This window comes from Pongo abelii, chromosome 19 (genome assembly GCF_028885655.2).
Source record: "Pongo abelii isolate AG06213 chromosome 19, NHGRI_mPonAbe1-v2.0_pri, whole genome shotgun sequence".
NCBI classification, from domain to species: Eukaryota; Metazoa; Chordata; class Mammalia; order Primates; family Hominidae; genus Pongo; species Pongo abelii.
The window spans coordinates 22,524,188-22,542,291 of record NC_072004.2 but is presented as its reverse complement, the minus strand read 5'-3'; the positions used below and the strand labels follow the sequence as shown (position 1 = coordinate 22,542,291).

At 52.3% G+C, this 18,104-nt stretch overlaps 1 pseudogene; it reads right to left on the bottom strand.

The window, feature by feature from the left end:
• Positions 1–16,313: 16,313 nt before the first annotated feature.
• LOC129051161 (coactosin-like protein) lies at positions 16,314–16,715 on the bottom strand (annotated as a pseudogene).
• Positions 16,716–18,104: the final 1,389 nt, after the last annotated feature.

The window sequence follows — 18,104 nt, the reverse complement described above, 5'->3', positions numbered from 1 at the left end:
TTCTGTATCCTGTAACTTAACTAAATTTGTTTAACTGTTCTAATAATTTTCTGGTGGAGTCTTTAGGTTTCTCCAAATAGAAGATTGTATCATTTGCAAACAAAGAGAATTTGAGGTTTTCCTTTCCAAGTTGGATGCAGGGCTGTTATTTTATTTCAGGCCATTTTCCAAGCTCAATGCTTTTTGTCAGAATTCAGTTCCTGTAGTCACAGGACTGAAGATTCTGGTTTCTTTTTGCCTGTCAATGGAGAGTTGTTCTCAACTCCTAGAGGCTGCCCACCATTCTATGGCATGCAGCCTTCCCTACAGCATGGTAATTGTTTACCATGGAAGAAAAATCTTAAAAGAAATCTTCATATCACCTACCATACACTTCCCTCTAAATTTCAAATGTTCATATTCTCCCTAAAGGCAAAATACATTTACTCCCTCCCAAAGATTTCATCTCATCATCAGCTCCAATCCCCTGAGCAGCTGAGTGACCTCAGGCAATTGCTCGGCCTCTCTGTGTCTTCTCATCCTCCTTTGGTAGGAGGCTACCTAGGCCCAGTGAAGGTAGAGGGCCTAGAACTGCACCTCACACAGCACGACACATGCCAGGATCTCAGGAGCCCAAGAGGGAGTCCTGTCACACCCCGTTTCACAGAGGAGGATGCGGACATCACAGTGACTAAGACAACTGCTTGATGCCACAGGGCATGAGGGGGCAGATGGGGCCTGGGGGACCCTGATCCCACATGCACAGGACCCCTGTCCAGAGCACTCCTGTGGGTAGATCAAGGCAGCGCTGCCTCCAGGACCACCTCCCTCTTGCCCTGCACCAGCCAGGCATCCCCTGGGCAGGGACCACAGCACAAAGGTCCCCACCCTGGGCCAGGCCTTCCGGGTCCTCTCCAGAAGGTGTCTTGGCACCACCCTGTGGCATCAGTGCTCAGCACCTCAAGGCCCATGGAGGTGAACCAGGGCCCTGCTGGCTGTGGGCAGTGCTGGTCCAGGCCCAGCAGCATCCTGCAGGCAGGAAGTGACCAGAGGACAAAGAGACCTACTGGGAGCACCCACTGGGAGCCTGATGAGCACCCCCAGCCAACCTGGGAGACCTGGCCACAGACACCCCCATCTTCCCACCCTTTGCCCCTGGCCCTGCTGTGCCAGCGTGAGGCCAAGGGTGGGGGCAGTCAGGCCGCACTTTCCCCAGGCTGCTGTCTGCAGCTGGATGCTTCCCAGAATACTGGGAAGCAAACACCAGGAAATAGCTTGTCCCTTGGCACCGAGGCGGCTGTGGCCTCCTGTGCAACAGAGCACTCACTGGCACTCACACGTCCATTCCTTCTCTGCTCGGCTATCATTCCTCAGCCACTGCTAAGTGCTGGGTTGAGGGCTTGGTGCTGGGTGTGGGCCCTGCAGCAAACCCAGGTTCTGAGGGTCAGGCTCCCAGGGAGCTTGGGCAAGATGCCCCAGAAAGCACAAGAGTAGAGGACACTGGTTCCTATGAGGGGTTGTTTGCTCCATTTTTAAGGTGGGAAGGAAACAGTTTCAGAAAATGACATGAAACCTGGGCAACATGGCGAGACCCCATCTCTACCAAAAATTAAAAAATTAGTCAGGCAAGGTGGCATGGGCCTGTGGTCCCAGCTACCGAGGAGGCTGGTGGTTGAAGGGGATCGCTTGAACCCAGAAGGTCCAGGCCACAGTGAGTTATAATTGCACCACTTCATTCCAGCCTGGGCAGCAGAGCAAGATCCTGTCTCATTTAAGGGGGAGAAAATGAAGTGCTCCAAAGTCACACCACAGTGCCCACTGTGCCTTGCCAGTGCCCCACCCACCTGCAGCATGGCACAGTGGGCTTCACAAGTCCCCAGGGCTACTGGGCTGGGGGCAACAGGATTTCCAGGCCCTGAGAGGGCCAGACACCAGGCCCAAGATGCCAACTTGGAGGGGACCCTCAGCTGTGTGGTTCTGATCCCTGGGAAAGGCAGCAAAGAGTGCAGGCATCTTGGTGAGAGTGCCTGGCCTGCACCAGGAACCACTCTGCAGCCAGAGAGCTGGCAGGGCCTCCCTGGGCCTCAGTTCCCTCATCTGGAAGGTGGGATCATGATGTATCCACCTCACGCATGCATGGTGTGCGGAGGAAGTGGGAAGATCCGTGGAAAGTGCTTCTTCAGCACAGGGTCCAGAACATCGAAGGCACTCAGGAAACACTACCTAACAGTATTGATTATGATTTTATTACCCATGTTAATTTATATATTTATATTGATAAACATTATCTAGTTAATATAAAGTTATTGTATTTAGCATTTGTCTTTATGAATGTGTAGGGAGGCCCAAGCCATCTGCCACAAAGACACACTGGTGTCAGAGGCAGGACAGCCAAGCTCTGGGGGAACAGGACCCCAGGTGGGGACGTCATGACTGAGGTGAGGCGATGGCTGTGCACTTGCCCAAGGCCAGGAAGGAAGGGCCCTCAGCTCCAGACAGTGTGGCCCACCACTGGAACCAGCCTCAACATCAGAAGAAAGTGCTTCCTGCATGCCAGATCTGCTCTGATGGATCACCGAACCCTCACCACCTGTGGAGTCTCATCCCATTTTACAGGTGAGGACACGGAGGCCCAGAGAGGTTCATTGACTTCCCAAGGTCACACAACCAGTGAGTGGTATCATCCCAGTACAGCAGGGATTTGGGGGCTCTGAGCTCAGTGCCTTTGAGCCCCACCTGTGCTGTGATGGGACCCACAGGCTCTCCAAGGGCACTTTCTCAAATTCAGCTGATGACTCACCTCTCTCACTCTGAGGAGAAACTTGTCCCAGCTGGACAATGCCAGGGTCAAACCACAGGTGTCCCAGCCTGTCTTCTCTCAGGCCTCCCTGGTCTTCCTGTGAGCTGCCTCAGGAGTCCCATGTTAATGCAGCCACTCACTTTGATTACATCTTCGATGGCTTTTCTCCTGGTGACAGCCAGGAAGACAAAACCATTGTCTCTGTCTGCACTCACCCTGTGAGATGGTGTATCGGGGGAAATTCAGCCAGATATCGGGTGAAATTCACCCCTGATATTTCATGTAGTTTCTTTTCTATTTTCCTTAAGTGTCAGCTGGTCTGAGAAATAAAGGGACAGAGTACAAAAGAGAAATTTTAAAGCTGGGTGTCCGGGGGAGACATCACACGTCGGCAGGTTCCATGATGCCCCCTGAGCCGCAAAACCAGCAAGTTTTTATTAGTGATTTTCAAAAAGGGAGGGAGTGTACGAATAGGGTGTGGGTCACAGAGGTCACGTGCTTCACAAGGTAATAGAATATCACAAGGCAAATGGAGGCAGGGCGAGATCACAGGACCGGGGCAAAATTAAAATTGCTAATGAAGTTTCGGGCACGCATTTTCATTGATAACATCTTATCGGGAGACAGGGTTTGAGAGAAGACAACCGGTCTGACCAAAATTTATTAGGCGGGAATTTCCTCATCCTAATAAGCCTGGGAGCGCTATGGGAGGCTGGGGCTTATTTCATCCCTACAGCTCGACCATAAAAGACGGCTGCCCACTGAAGCAGCCATTTCAGAGACCTACCCTCAGGGATGCATTCTCTTTCTCAGGGATGTTCCTTGCTGAGAAAAAGAATTCAGTGATATTTCTCCCATTTGCTTTTGAAAGAAGAGGAATATGGCTCTGTTCCACCCGGCTCACCAGCGGTCGGAGTTTAAGGTTATCTCTCTTGTTCCCTGAACATTGCTGTTATCCTGTTCTTTTTTCAAGTGCCCAGATTTCATATTGTTCAAACACACATGCTCTACAATTTGTGCAGTTAATGCAATCATCACAGGGTCCTGAGGCAACATACATCCTCCTCAGCTTACGAGATGACAGGATTAAGAGATTAAAGTAAAGACAGGCATAAGAAATCACAAGGGTATTGATTGGGGAAGTGATAAGTGTCTATGAAATCTTCACAATTTATGTTCAGAGACTGCAGTAAAGACAGGCATAAGAAATTATAAAGGTATTAATTTGGGGAACTAATAAATGTCCATGAAATCTTCACAATTTATGTTCTTCTGCCATGGCTTCAGCTGGTCCCTCCATTCAGGGTTCCTGACTTCCCACAACAGTGGTGACCCAGGAGCTCCTTGGGCAGACAGTCTCCCAGCTGGAGGGCTCAGAAACTCAGGGCTTTGTATACAGTAGGCATTCAGCAAATGCTTGTTGGTTTACTGAATATACAAGGAAGGAATGTAAGCTTTAGCCATAACTCCTGAGTCTGTGGGGCCATCTGGTTCGCATTAGAATCCCAGCTCTGACACTTGAACAAATTACTTTCCTTCCTCTAGCCTCAGTTTTCCCATCTGACCTCTCAGGGAGTTGTGGGTATAAAAGAGGCACAGGATGCAGTGGAAGCTGTTATTGTTCAGCCCATACCCCCTAAGTTCCTCTTATCAGATCTGTGCCCCCATCTCCCAGCATCTGGGCTGCACAGCGTCCTCTCCTTGTGGCACACACTTGTGAGGAGCTGCTTCTCCCATACAGGCAGAGAGCAGGAGCGCCTGGGAGTCTATCCCTCCTCCCCTGCCCCAGGTGTTTTCAGCTAATTCCTGACCAGGGCAGAAGTCTGAGGGCCCAGCTCCCTTGCCTGGAGCTCCCTACAGAGTCGGGCTGAAGCTGGGCTTCTCCTGAAATCACATCTGGCTCAAATGATTTCCCTTCCCTGTCCTGCTCCCCTTCTCCTCTCCCTTGCCATGACCTCGGGAGGATTCCTTAATCAACCACCTGCACACAAATACTTGTCTCAGGGCCTGCTTCTAGAACCTGCCCAAGACTAATGAACAAACTCCCCCCACAGAGCTGGAGACCATCTGACACTGCCAGGTAATGGAAGCTTTCCTTATGTCAGAGAGCACAGGAGGGGGACAGGCTGTCATGTGTGCCTGTTGCTCCTAAGGAAAGGCCTGTGCACCCTTCCCAAGCATTCACAGCTTATCTAGAATGAAGGAGAAGCACCAATCACATTAGCAAATATGCCATGGAAAACACTTGGTTCCAGAAATCATGCTTACTTGCTTTGAGCTACTGCTAAGTTAGAGAGTTCCTTGTTCCTCAATATCCCAAACAAGGGAAAGGAAAACTGGGATTGAATGCCAAGCGAGAGCCTGCTGAGTGCCTGCCCAGTGTCCATGCTCTGCTTCTGTCTTAGTGACAGACTCTGAGTTCATTCAAGGTGGCTGGGTGAGCAGCCAGAAGACCCCCTTTTCCAGCTTCTCTAGCAAATACGGATGGCCGGCGAGGTGCCGGCCAAGACTTTCAGGAGGGCTCCAAAAAGGCCAATGCATGTGAAAAAAAAAAATCCCAGTATGTGCCTTTCTAACCTGTGTTCTTCTCCCCGCCTAGAACATATACCTGATAGCTGGCACTCCAGGCACCATTTGGGGACCTTGAGGGTAGAAGCCAAACCCTAAATATGGCAGAGCAGAAAGACAGAGTAATTATGGGGTCCTGATGACTGTCTAGAACTGCCATACATGTTCTAGAAGGCACTGACTTCTTTGACCTGGGAAAATAAGCCTGTTTTATTGAAGCCACTATTTTCTAGGGCTCTACTACTTGCAGCTGGATAGAACTCCTAAGTGGTAGAGATGTCACCAAAGGTCTACCGTTTTGTTCCTCAGTGAAATGAGAAGACTCTTCCCAGCCCATATCCTAACAGGGCCACTTGATCCCACTCACAGAGACTTGATTACAAGGGAAGAGGAAGGACCCCTCTTCATGACTGAGAAAGCCACCCTGCCCTGGGGTCCAGGCCTGCTTAAGGCAATTGGATAATTCCACCTGCCAGCACAGGGCCTCTCCCTCCATGCCATGCTTTCGGGCCCTTCGTGGTGAAGCCACGTGGCCGTCCTCCTGCCCCTGCCCCTGCCCCTGAAGGAGAAAGCTCCAAGACCTGCTGTGTTCATGGCCCCATCCTGGAGCCCCACCTCCATGTGCCCACCTACCTCCTCGACATGCCTGAGCCCCTATTGCTTTCCTCTCACAGCAGCCTCAGGTGCAGAGCCCGGGGACTCTGGTCTGACACTGATGTCCTCCTTTTTTTTTTCAGATGGAGTTTTGCTCTTATTGCCCAAGCTGTAGTGCAAAGGTGCAATCAGCTCACTGCAACTTCTGCCTCCAGGGTTCAAGCAATTCTCCTGCCTCGGCCTCACAAAGTACTGTGATTACAGATGTAAGCCACTGTGCCCTGCCATGAAGCCATGATGCCCTTTTTTTTTTTTTGAGATGGAATCTTGCTCTGTCACCCAGGCTGGAGTGCAATGGTGCAGTCTCAGCTCACTGCAACTTCTGCCTCCCGGGTTCAAGAGATTCTCCTGCCTCAGCCTCCTGAGTAGCTGGGACTATAGGCACATGCCAGCACACTGGGCTAATTTTTGTATTTTTAGTAGAGACAGAGTTTCACTATGTTGGCCAGGCTGGTCTGGAACTTCTGATCTCGTGATCCTCCCACCTTGGCCTCCTAAAGTGCTGGGATTACAGGTGTCAGCCACCGCGCCTGGCCCCTGCTGCCCTTCCTAAGTGCAATCAGCACATTTGCTGCTAACCATCCCTGGCTAGGCCAGGTCACAGCCAGGTCCAGCCCTGGATTCGTGGTTGTTATTTCTGCAGAACAGACCATCTGGGCATCTCTGGCTTGTGTCTGGCTCCCCCCAAGTCCAGGGCTGCTGCTGTTGATGTCTCCTTCCTGCCTATATCAGACCCAGCTCCCCCATGTTCATCCCTGGGGCCCGAGCCACCTGCTGCTCCCGCTTGTCAGATAGTCAGATAATGGGCCCATCCACTGCACGTTACCAAGCCGCACACAGCTCATTGACCTACAGCCACACTTGTCACACGTCCTTGCAGACCATGAGTCCAGAGAAGCAGGTGATGCAACCTCCCACACCTGACTCTTTTACAAAGCAGCAGGCCACTGGGAGGCTGCTCTCCTTGCCTCTGGGGCGGCAGCAGGGGAAGCAGGAGAATGAACAGCCTCCAAAACATTCCTCAGATGGAGCTGCCATGGGGGAACAAAGAGCCACCATCAACAAAGCCCATTTAGCCCAATAAGCCTCCTGCCCAGCAAACCAGGAAGGCATGCTCTTCCCTCAGCCAGTGTCCCAGGGCCCTGGCTCAGCTTGCAGGGAGCTGCTCTCCAGGTGAGGCTCAGGTTTGGGGGCTCTCTTTGTGCCCCATCTGCTCCCACATGCTCTCCTCAGATGGGCCTCCTCTGTTCTTTGCTCTGCACTCCCTGCAAGGAGTCCAGTCCTCGAAGGTGGGAGGGTCCGGAGAAGAAAAGAGCCAAATAGAGGAAGAGGACCCTGGGAACTCTTGGGTGCCGCAGAGCTGGGGAGGTGACACATCCAGCCTAGCTCTGCTCCTCTCTGCCAGTTCCCAAAGCCAGAAGGAGGCAGCCCACTTTTCCCATCTTTTCAGAGGAAGTGTTGAGTCCAACAGGCTGGTGTTCGAATCCCAGCCTCATTACTTTCCTGTAACCCTGGACAACTTTATTCTCCTTTCTTAGCCTCTGTTTTCTCATCTGGAAAGTGGGGCTGTCTGAGAACTAAACCTGAGAAGGCACAGGAAGGGCATCCCATGGCTTCTGCAAAGAGCTCCACGAACACTCGCTCTCCTTCATCCGAGCAGCAATCCTCGCTGGGCCTCAGGTCCAGGGGGTAGCAGGAACAAAACTCTGTCCTTGCATTTTTGCAGCTTACAATCTAGTGATTCTCATCATCAGTACATGTGGCCAAAGGCCCCTTGCTGACTTGTAGGCTGTGGCGTCGAAAATGAGCCTCTGGGTGGTGTGGAAAATTTGGGAAACAGGTGGAAAGGGCAGCTATTTGGGCCCTGTGAGGGTGCCGAGGCCATCAGGTTACAAGTGGCAGTGCAGGTGAACTCAGGTCTTCTGATCTGGGGCTTGTCAGATAGTCGGGACAGGAGGCACCCAGATTCCTCCGAGGAGCCACAGGGCTGGCCAGGCCTCAAGGAGAACAGAGTATCAAAGTTCAGGGGACCCTGTCTCTTGCCCCTTTGGGAGCTGATGTCCCTGCAGGGCCCCCACAAAGCACAGCTGTGTTTCTCCCACTTTCTCTGCATCTCCTTCTACCTTCAGCTTCCTCTGTGGTGGCCTTTGTTTTTCCTGCCCATCTTTGGTGGCTCTCAAATGTCATCCCTGCCCCACAGAGAAAAGGGTGCCAAGTGGCTGGCCATCCAGCATGAGGGTCCCCTGCAGCAGCTCTCTCAGGCCAGGGCCCTCCCAGGATGCTGGTCCCATGAATGGACAGAGGCTCTTGCCTGCCTGGTCACCATGGCCCTGGTGGGGAGGGATGGTCAAGGAGCACAGGCAGGATTTGTGCAAAAGATCTGGCCCATGTCTTCTTCCACAATAGGGGCTGTGGGCTTCCAACTTTCCCAAGGTTCCCCATGTAGAGCCAGGGCCTAAGCCTTGGACCCCTTGGTCATCCAGGCCCCTCCAAGGCCCTGGGCCGGCCAAGACCTCTAGCCTTGAAGCACATGGTCCCCAGCTTATGTAAAACTTGGCATGAGTGAGAAACTCAACCACAGCGGGTGAAGACTGCCACCTCTTTCTGGCCTGTCTTTCCTTCACCACACTTCGGGGAGGTGAGGGGGCTCAGGCTTGATCATCAGGGTGTGCTCGGGTACCTCCTTGCATAGGAAAGTTGTTTCTTGCCACCCCAGCATGGACTTGGCTTCTGGGAGCCCTTCCTCCTCCTGGGCTGGCTCACCTGCTTGGTGCCAGGACACAGGAGATTCAGGGCCAGGGGCAGGATCCTATGGTTGGGAGCTGCATGTAGATGGTGAAGGTGAATCGGAGTTGAAATGTATAGAGGCTCTCTAGGACACAGTGCAAATGTACCAGCAATCCACCCACCAATTCCAACACCTGACCAAGATCCCCGGATGCAGAGCAGGCAGGCTTTGCCCGTAGCTGTGGAGAAACCAAAACCAGTGGGAGGGTCCCTTCCCATCTCTGCAAACGTGCTGTTCCCAGGAGCTCTGCCTATCTTAAATGCCCCATTTCTAGCTCTAGGATTTGCATCTGACAGTGGGATGTGTGTTTATGAAGGGAAGACCACAGAATACAATCTTTAGGGAAAATAAATGATCTTCCCTGCTTGGCCTGCTTTGACAATGCAGATTTTCCTCGCACTTGGAGCTTTCCTTCTCTAGGCTATTTGCTTTTTTTTTTTGATTTTTGAGATGAAGTCTCACTCTATCACCCAGGCTGGAGTGCAGTGGCATGATCTCAGCTCACTGCAAACTCTGCCTCCCAGGTTCACACCATTCTCCTGCCTCAGCCTCCCAAGTAGCTGAGACTACAGGCACCTGCCACCGCGCCTGGCTAATTTTTTGTGTTTTTGGTAGACACGGGGTTTCACCGTGTTAGCCAGATGGTCTTGATCTCCTGACCTCATGTTCTGCCCACCTCAGCCTTCCAAAGTGCTGGGATTACAGGCGTGAGCCACCGTGCCCAGCTGGCTATTTTCAATATAACAGTGGATGTGAGTTTGGCCTTGGAGCCAGACTACCTGGCTTCAAAGTCACTTGCCACTTCCTACCTGGGACCTAAGGTGAGCTGTGGAGCTCTACGTCCCTCACCTGTGAAATGGGAAGAACCACAGTGCCCATGTTGCATCATACACTTGCATACGCAGGCACACCCCACCTGCAAAAAGCAAGGAGCAGGGTAAGGGAGCAGCTATCTTGGTCACGTTCCCCAGAAGTAGATCCTGATTTGTATGGCAGTGACTGATGAAGGACAGGCACCCAATGAGAGCAGTAAGGGAATGGGGGTAGCAGACAGACAGGGGAGAAGCCATGCAAGGCTGTGGCCCCAGGCAAAATCCTACAGAAACAGGTCCCTCTGGGGACTGTGGAGTGGAGTCACATCTCCGTTTCCCAGCCTGAGCTAAGGGTACACGTCAGTCATTAGCGAAGGGCCATCCTGCAGCAGGGGGACACTTCCAGCTCTCTGCAGAAAGGACCAAGGGGCTCCAATAGCCTGATGACAGTCTTGCTGCAAAGAGTCATAGGTGTGGACAGTTGGAAACCAAGGCCATTGAGGCCAGGAAAGGGACGCATGGGAAGGTGCGAGGGGTCATGCTTCTGTGACCGCTGGTGGAGAGTGGACCATAGCCACACAAGACAAAGGTGAGCGTTCTGAATTCAGAGACCAGAAATGGAGGCTTTCACAAATATGCATGCACCATGCTTTTTCATGGGATAGTCTATCTGGAAGATCATTCCAGGCTGCAGTACGTAAAGCTACCTCATTCTTCTTTTTCACAGTTACAGAGTTCACTGAGTGGCTACATTATTATGGAGCTCACCAACCTCTGCTGATGAATATTTAGATTGTTTCCAATCTTGCCATTACAAGAAAAACATACCCCAATAAATATCCTTGTACTTGGGCCATCAGCACATTTGCAAGCGTCCCTGTAAATTTGTAGGATTAAGTTTTCAGGCATGTGCATTAAAAAAAATGTTGATAGTGGCCTTACCAGTTTATACTCCCACCAGTAATGTAGGAGAGAGCTTGTCTCCCACACCCACGGTGACACAGTGTTATCACAGTTTTGGATAATTGCCAATGTGATAAGTGAAAAATGGTCTTGAACTATGGTTTCCATTTGCACTTCTCTGGTTATAAATAAGACTTAACATTGTTTATAAGCTCAAGGGCCATTTCTACTTCCTGTTCTGTGAACTATCTGTTCGTGTCTATGCTCGTGGACATTTTTTCCATTTCACTTTTTCTATTGCAGTTTCATTTGTTTTATTGACTGATAGCAACTCTTTATATATTAAGGAAATGTGGATCTTGAGTAGAGTGATAAGGATGGAAGCAGAGGGAATTCATTCATGCAAGGGCTTCCCATTAGTTTGGCTACCTAAATTTCATATCCAAACCAGTCCTTTCCAGTATGCGGGTTTTTTTACTTCTTCTTTTGGTTCTGTGAACTAACCTATAACCTCCCGGCACATTCCTTGCTTGCTTTGCCTGGGCTGGACTTAGCCAGAGTTGATTTTGGTGGTGTAAGAAATCTTGATGTATCCACTCTCCCTCACCAGGTTGAGTTTCCAAAGAGGAGGGTCTGAGTTGATGTCATCCCCATCTTCCAGCTGAGATTCCCTGCTTTTCTCTGTGGGTTCCTCAACTTCCAGGTGCAGGCAACTAGTGACTCTTCCTAACCAGCTCGCTCAGGGGCATTTGCAGCCTCCTCTGCCCTGTCCTTGTGTCTAGGCCAGAGGTCATGCTTTCTTCACTTGGAAGGTGATGCTGCTGATTGATTTAAGAGCTTGTTGGCCAGGTGTGGTGGCTCACGCCTGTAATCTCAGCACTTTGGGAGACTGAGGTGGGCGGATCATGAGGTGAGGAGATAGAGACCATCCTGGCTAACGTGGTGAAACCCTGTCTCTACTAAAAATACAAGAGAATTAGCCAGGTGTGGTGGTGGGAGCCTGTAGTCCCAGCTACTTGGGAGGCTGAGGCAGGAGAATGGCCTGAACCTGGGAGGCAGAGCTTGCAGTGAGCTGAGATCACGCCACTGCACTCCAGCCAGGGTGACAGAGCGAGGCTCCTTCTCAAAAAATAAAAAGACCTTGTTTGGTCTCTCAGCTCTGGGAGTGTAGGCAGCGGGTCTCCCTTGATAATTGTGTCCCAGAGCTTCAAAGGTGAGGGCCAACAGGGCCCTTGGGAGTCTTGGGGACCAACCACCACAGTGGACAGAGAAGATGTGGTGCAGAGAGGGAGCTGGCCCAGGTCATACACTGTGTTGGGGGACACAGGTGGGCCCAGGACCCTTTCTGAATCACAGTGCTTGTTCATTCTTTTGGCAAGCACTCCTCAATGGCTGGATTCCCCAGCTTACAGGCAGGGCCATGCCGTAGTGAGCACCAACTCCATATGCAAAGCAACCATAACTGCCCTGCAGGCCAAGGACAGAGGAGCCTGTTTGGGGAAGTGGGGAGGTGGCTCAGAGGGGGTGGCCTGGAAAGACTAGCTTGGGTTGGGTCATGGCAAGTGCAAAGGCCTTGAGGCAGGTGAGAATGAGCATTCTGAGCATGGAGGCCACAGGGAGAGGGTCTCACTGGCAGGGGTGTCGGTCAGAGAGACTGTCCTCCAACCAAGACCACATAACCAAGACCTGGCAGAAATGGAAACAATGGGCAAAGAACCTTCTAGGCAGGGGAAGTGGCCCAGGGAAGGCCATGCAGTTGGAAGAAGCCACAGCGCTGCAAGGAAGCATGGCTCCAGACTGGCTGGGACAGAGACAGTGAGCCAAAGCAGTGAGGCAGGATGGGGTGGACACAGGTAGGGTCCATCACAGGATGGAGGGGTCAGCCTTCCTCAGGCCCCTCACTCGGCTGCCCTTGTCAGTCTGGACAGATCCCCCCTGGGTGTGGCCATTGGGAAGGAATCCTGCCCCATCGCTGACAATGAGCTGCGTTCTTTGGAGAGGCGGCCCCAGTCCTCACAGCTGGTGCAAGCCCAGGGTGTAGCAGGTGCACTCAGGAGGCAGGGCTGCCGGCCCAGTGATGGGTGGAGCCACATGCCTGCCCAAGTCTGGGTCTACCCAGTGTGGCCCGGCTGAGGCCACCATATGCACGGTTTTCAGCTATGCCTCATTCACTTGCTGTGTGAATCTGGGCTGCAGGACCCACTGCTGTGTGCCATAGGCCAGTGCCCTGCAGTGCAATTGTACCTGAGGACCTAGGGTGGCCAGGGAAGCCCCAGATGGGACTTGGCAGGGGAAGCAGGGCCTGTGGATGGATGGAGAGCTGTCATGTGGAAAGGCAGTGTGTCCACAGGCCCTGGCCCAGCCTCCAACCTTCCCAAGTCCCCTCCAGGCCTCTCCAGACCAGGGCCACCACATACTGGCTGTGCTATTTGGGTGAGTGACCTCACCTCTCCAAGCCTCAAAGTCCTGATCCCCATTGGGAGGGTGCAGTGAGAGGGTGAGTCTGAGCCCACTGGCGCCTGGCATGCTCTGTATGCATGGCATCCACCTGCCCACACTCACCTGAGACATCTGCTCATTCCAGAAACCTCCTGGGAACATCCACCATGTGCCAGACACAGTGTCAGACAGGAGAGAACAGAGAGAAACAAGATCAACAACCGCCCTGCGCTTGTGGAGGTGGCATTCTAGTACAGGAGACAGACAAGGTGCTTCCGAGGAGGGAGCCGTGCTCATCAGGCAATCCGCATCACCGCTCAGGAGGAGACTTTGGAGCGAGATGGAGGAGCCACCTGGGGTCTTGGCAGAGGGAACTGCAGCTTCAAAGGTTCTGAGGGGGAATGAGTGCCCAGCGTTTGAGGAGCAGAGCTGGCCTCTCAGTGTCCACCCTAGGGAGCAGGTTTTCCACCTTATTCTTAGGGCCCTAGGAAATCCCCTCCACTGTGAATGCATGAGGATGGCATTGGCCCTTTTATAGAGGGGAAGTTCTTCCTAAGAGAAAACCAAAGTCCCTCCGGTTGCAACTGAAGCTGAGCCTTCTCTTTTAGTCACCCCCAACCCCCGGACCCAGAGCCAGCTGGTTCCTCCTGCCTCCTGCTCACAGCTCCAGGAAAGCATCCTGGTGGGGAAAGTCAGTGAAACACCAGGTGGCCTAAGGTATCTTCCCAGGACTCCAAGGTGACTAGACAGGGCTATCTTATCAGCCCTGGGATGTGGTCAGAGGGGCAAAGTTCTGCAAAAGAAACTGGACCCAGGGCACTGAGGGAAGCCTAGGTCCCATCTGAGTGCTCTGCACAGGGACAGGAGGAGAGACAGTCAGGTGTTTTGTGAGGGAGGGGATAGGTGGATGGTAGTAATGAGGAGTGTTCAAGTTGGTGCCCAATAACCAAGAGGAGAAAGGAGGGAGAGGGGGGATCAACTTCAGGCACAGCTGGATCCAGAACCCTGAGGCTTGGGCTATGGTTGTTCCCCATCCCCCGTATCACCCAGGTCTCAGTCACCTTCCTCTCTGTGACACAATAGCCACCTCCCTAGGGCTCCTTCCTTCCACTCTTGCCACAAATCTATTCTCCATATATTGTTAAAACTGTGCCACTCCCCTGCTTAACCTGTTTCCCCATGGCTTCCTGACGCTCTCCACATAAAGCAGAAACTCCTTATCCATGCCCCAGAGACCCCCCACTGACCTCCCCAACCCCACCTCGCTCTCTTCTCCCCTTGCTCCCTCTGTCCTTTGAACACACCAAGCACATCCCCGTCTGGCCAACATTGCACCTGCTGTCCCCTCCTCCTGGTGTGTCACCATGTGGCCACCCCTTCTCAGTAGGACAGCCCAGATGTTGCTGTCCTCGGCCATCGAGCCCCCAGCCGTCTGTCCACTCCCCACACCAGCCCTGTCTGGTAGTTCCTTCTGTGATGGAAATGCTCCCCGTTCGCTATGAAACACAGCAGCCACCCCGGGTGGCTAACGAGTCCCTGAAATGTGGCTATTGTGATGGAAGAACTGAACTCTTAATTGTCTTCTTTTTTATTTTTTTGAAAAACAATTTTTTTTTCTGTAAACTGTTCGAGTGCAGAGATGTTCTTCGCAATCCCAATACAGTACAGATTTCTTCTCCAAAATGAAATGAGCAAGGAAAAAAAGAAAAAGAGCTATTATAAAATGTTCTCATGAAGAACCAGGACAATCTCATCTTTCTTTAAAAACAAAACAGGCCGGGCACGGTGGCTCACGCCTATAATCCCAGCACTTTGGGAGGCTGAGGTGGGTGGATCACAAGGTCAGGAGTTTGAGACTAGCCTGACCAACATGGAGAAACCTTGTTGCTACTAAAAATACAAAAATTAGCTGGGCATGGTGGTGCATGCCTGCAACTCGGGAGGCTGAGGCAGAAGAATGGCTTGAACCCAGGAGGCGGAGGTTGCAGTGAGCTGAGATAGCACCATTGCACTCCAGCCTGGGCAACAAGAGCAAAACTCTGTCTCAAAAAACAAAAACAAACAACAAAAACCAAAACGATCCTTTTGAATGTGTGGTGCAGGTGTAGGATTGAAGCCATGGGCTTTAGCGGGGCTGTGATCTCAGGGATTTGCTCACAGCTAGCACCACAGGTGGAGTAGCCCTCTGGCTCGAGCCATCCTTGCTGCTTGTGCAGAAGCTTCCTGAACCTAAGTGATCAGTTCCCAGCTCTCCTTAAATTCCCAGTCCCCACCCTGGGCCTCTCTCCCTAACCCTCATTGCTTTGGGAGCCCCTGAAGTGAACCGTGAAATACTCCCTCTGTCAACTCTGGGCTCAGACCTTTGCCCTTCTCTGTGTCACACTAGGAAATTTCAGTCAAGAGGGTGGGAATGGGTGGTTTCAGACCCTGCAGCAAAGCCACTGCCAGGCAAGTTTTTTTTTTTTCAGACGGAGTCTCTCCCTGTCCCCCAGGCTGGAGTGCAATGGCACAATCTCAGCTCACTACAACATCTGCATCCTGGGTTCTAGCAATTCTCCTGCCTCAGCCTCCCGAGTAGCTGGGATTACAGGCACCCACCACCACGTCCAGCTAATTTTTGTATTTTTAGTAGAGACGGGGTTTCACCATGTTGGTCAGGCTGGTCTTGAACTCCTGACCTCAGGTGATCCACCCGGCCAGGCAAGTTTTAAGGCAAATTTTATGTCTTATTCCATCAGAGCCAGACCTAACCTCACCACTGAGCAATCCTGCATTTGCTGGAGATGCAACTTAGGCAACTCTGGATGAAGGTGGGAAGAGGGAGCCCGGGGCAGATTCCAGGAGGTCTCTGCCTGACTACAGGAATGGACTTGTGTGCTTATGAAGGCTGCAGTCACCGGGTGCCGCTCCTGCCCCAGCTGCCCCTCAGTGGTAAACAGGAAGGGGAGCCCAAGAAAACTGAGATGGCAAAACAAACCCAGGCTTCGGAAGCAACATGAGGCCATGCAGATCCCACTAGGCAGCCTCATCACATGTAAGAGAAATGCTAGGAAAAAGGGTTACCGCAGGAGGCACCTCGGATCTGATGACAGGCAGGACCTTGCATCAAAATGATTTTTCTTTAGAACAAAAGAGATGGGGAGAAAAGAAAAAGATCAAAGAAAGAAGTTCCATGAGCTTCATGAGATAGGACACAGCAGTGTTCTAAGGGAAGCAGGAAGGTGGGAGCTGTGGACACAGGGTGGCGGATGCTGCCTCTCATGGCTTCTTTTCTCCCTGGTGGGCTGGTGGGTTGGTAGCTAAGGCCAGAGGTCCCCTCCACCAGGGAGCAGACAGATGACTTTGACAAGGGGCGGTGGGGAAGCTGAGGTTACTCTGCCTGGGCATCGCAATTGGCTCCTCCAGTCTTCTTCAGTTCACTCTCCATTAAATCTCCCTCCAGCTCCTTTTGATCACGGATCACAAACTCCTTAGCAAAATCCTGTACGACCTCCTTCACCGGGGTCTTGACATTCTCACCAACCCACCTGATGAGGGCGAACTTGGACCTCCTGCTCATGGCATCCCCCGTGGTGACACACACAAAGGCAAGCCACCGGACCTCGTCTGTGCACTGTGGGATGAAGTGCCGGTATTCCACTCCTTGCCCGACAGGGACGATGATGGAGCCATCATATTTAAAAGCCACCCAGATGACGGCCAAGCTGTCATCTCACGCCAGGTTGTAGGCCTCCTGGCAAGCCTCTTTGTCAGTCTTGGTGGCCACTGCCATGGCACCACAGTGGGGACACAGCCCAGGGTGACCAAGCACCCCCCTGGCTGTGGCAGGGATGGGAGCAAGGTAGTGGTGACAGTGACGCGGCATCTGCAAGTTGCAAGCATGGCTGCAGCTCTGCTAAACTCTTAATTTTCGACTACTCCAATTGCTTGAAACTCAAATAGCTACATAGGGCTAGTGGCCACCATTTGGACACAGTGACTCCAACCTTCCATGTAGTGTAATTTTATTTGCTAGCCTTTAGCGTCATGTGATGTGATCTTCTTCACTTGTTTTCTGCCTCTGTGACTGCAGCATCAGCTCCTTGAGGTGGGAATTGGTTTGTCTTGTCCACTGCTGTATGCTGGGGCTAGAAGTGGGCCTGGCATACAGTAGATGCTCAATATGTAATTGCTGAATGAATGCATGAGTAAATGAGTGATTCCTGGGACCATGAACTCTGAATTTCTCCAAAAGGAATGCTAGTTCTGCCAGGGATTGCTGCTCTGTGACCTCAAGTCAGGATCTTGCCCTTTCTGGGCTCAGCATCCTGACCAAGAGGTACCGGAGTCCCTCTAGTCCTAAGGCTCTGAGACCTCCTGCTGCTTACTCTGCCCTGTTGGAAGAAAAGCTGAGTGTGGGGAGAAAAGCTGAGGCAGGGCTTGCATGTCTGCTAGACTTGCTGGCTTCTTGCTTCTGGCACTCCCATTATCTCAAGTAGCCATATATTTCAAAGAAAATGCTACACCATCACAGTTGCAGCTCATTCACTTGATACATTGCTTCCTTTAAACCCCCACATCCTCACCATGTGTTTCTTTGTTTGAGCACCAATAAATAACCTGGGTTCCCAGAGCTCAGGGCCTTCACAGCCTCCATAGTAGCGTTGGCCCCCGGTCCCACTTTCTTGTCTTTTCTCATTCCTTTGACTCCGCTAGACTTCGTAGCCCCCACAGCCTGGTGTTGAGCCTGATCACCCCAACATGCCCAAACTGCGCCGATCTATCCTTCATCCCCAATGCCCACCACCAGTCTCCCCAGCCACCTCATGGGAAGAGGGCCAGATGGGCTTCCTGTCCCCAGAGACTGTCTAGGAAGCCATCAGAGCAGGCTGCCTGTGCCTCTCTCCTAGCAACAAATGGCCTTAGGAAGTATTTGGGGGTGGGATAACGTGGTGATCGCTGTGGGGCTGTGTCCCAAATCAACACCTCTCCAGCTGGCCAAGGGCAAGTGTTTCCCAGGAGCCAGGCCAGGGCAGGCTGGTGGTTGTGCCACATGCACCAGGAGTCGGCTCCAGGGTCCTCCAAGCCTGGGCCCTGCAGTCGGCAACCCTCACCCTCTCGTGCCTGTGCTTGGGGTTCAGAGGTGGCAAGAGGTGTTTGGGCCCTACATGCTTCTTGAGGG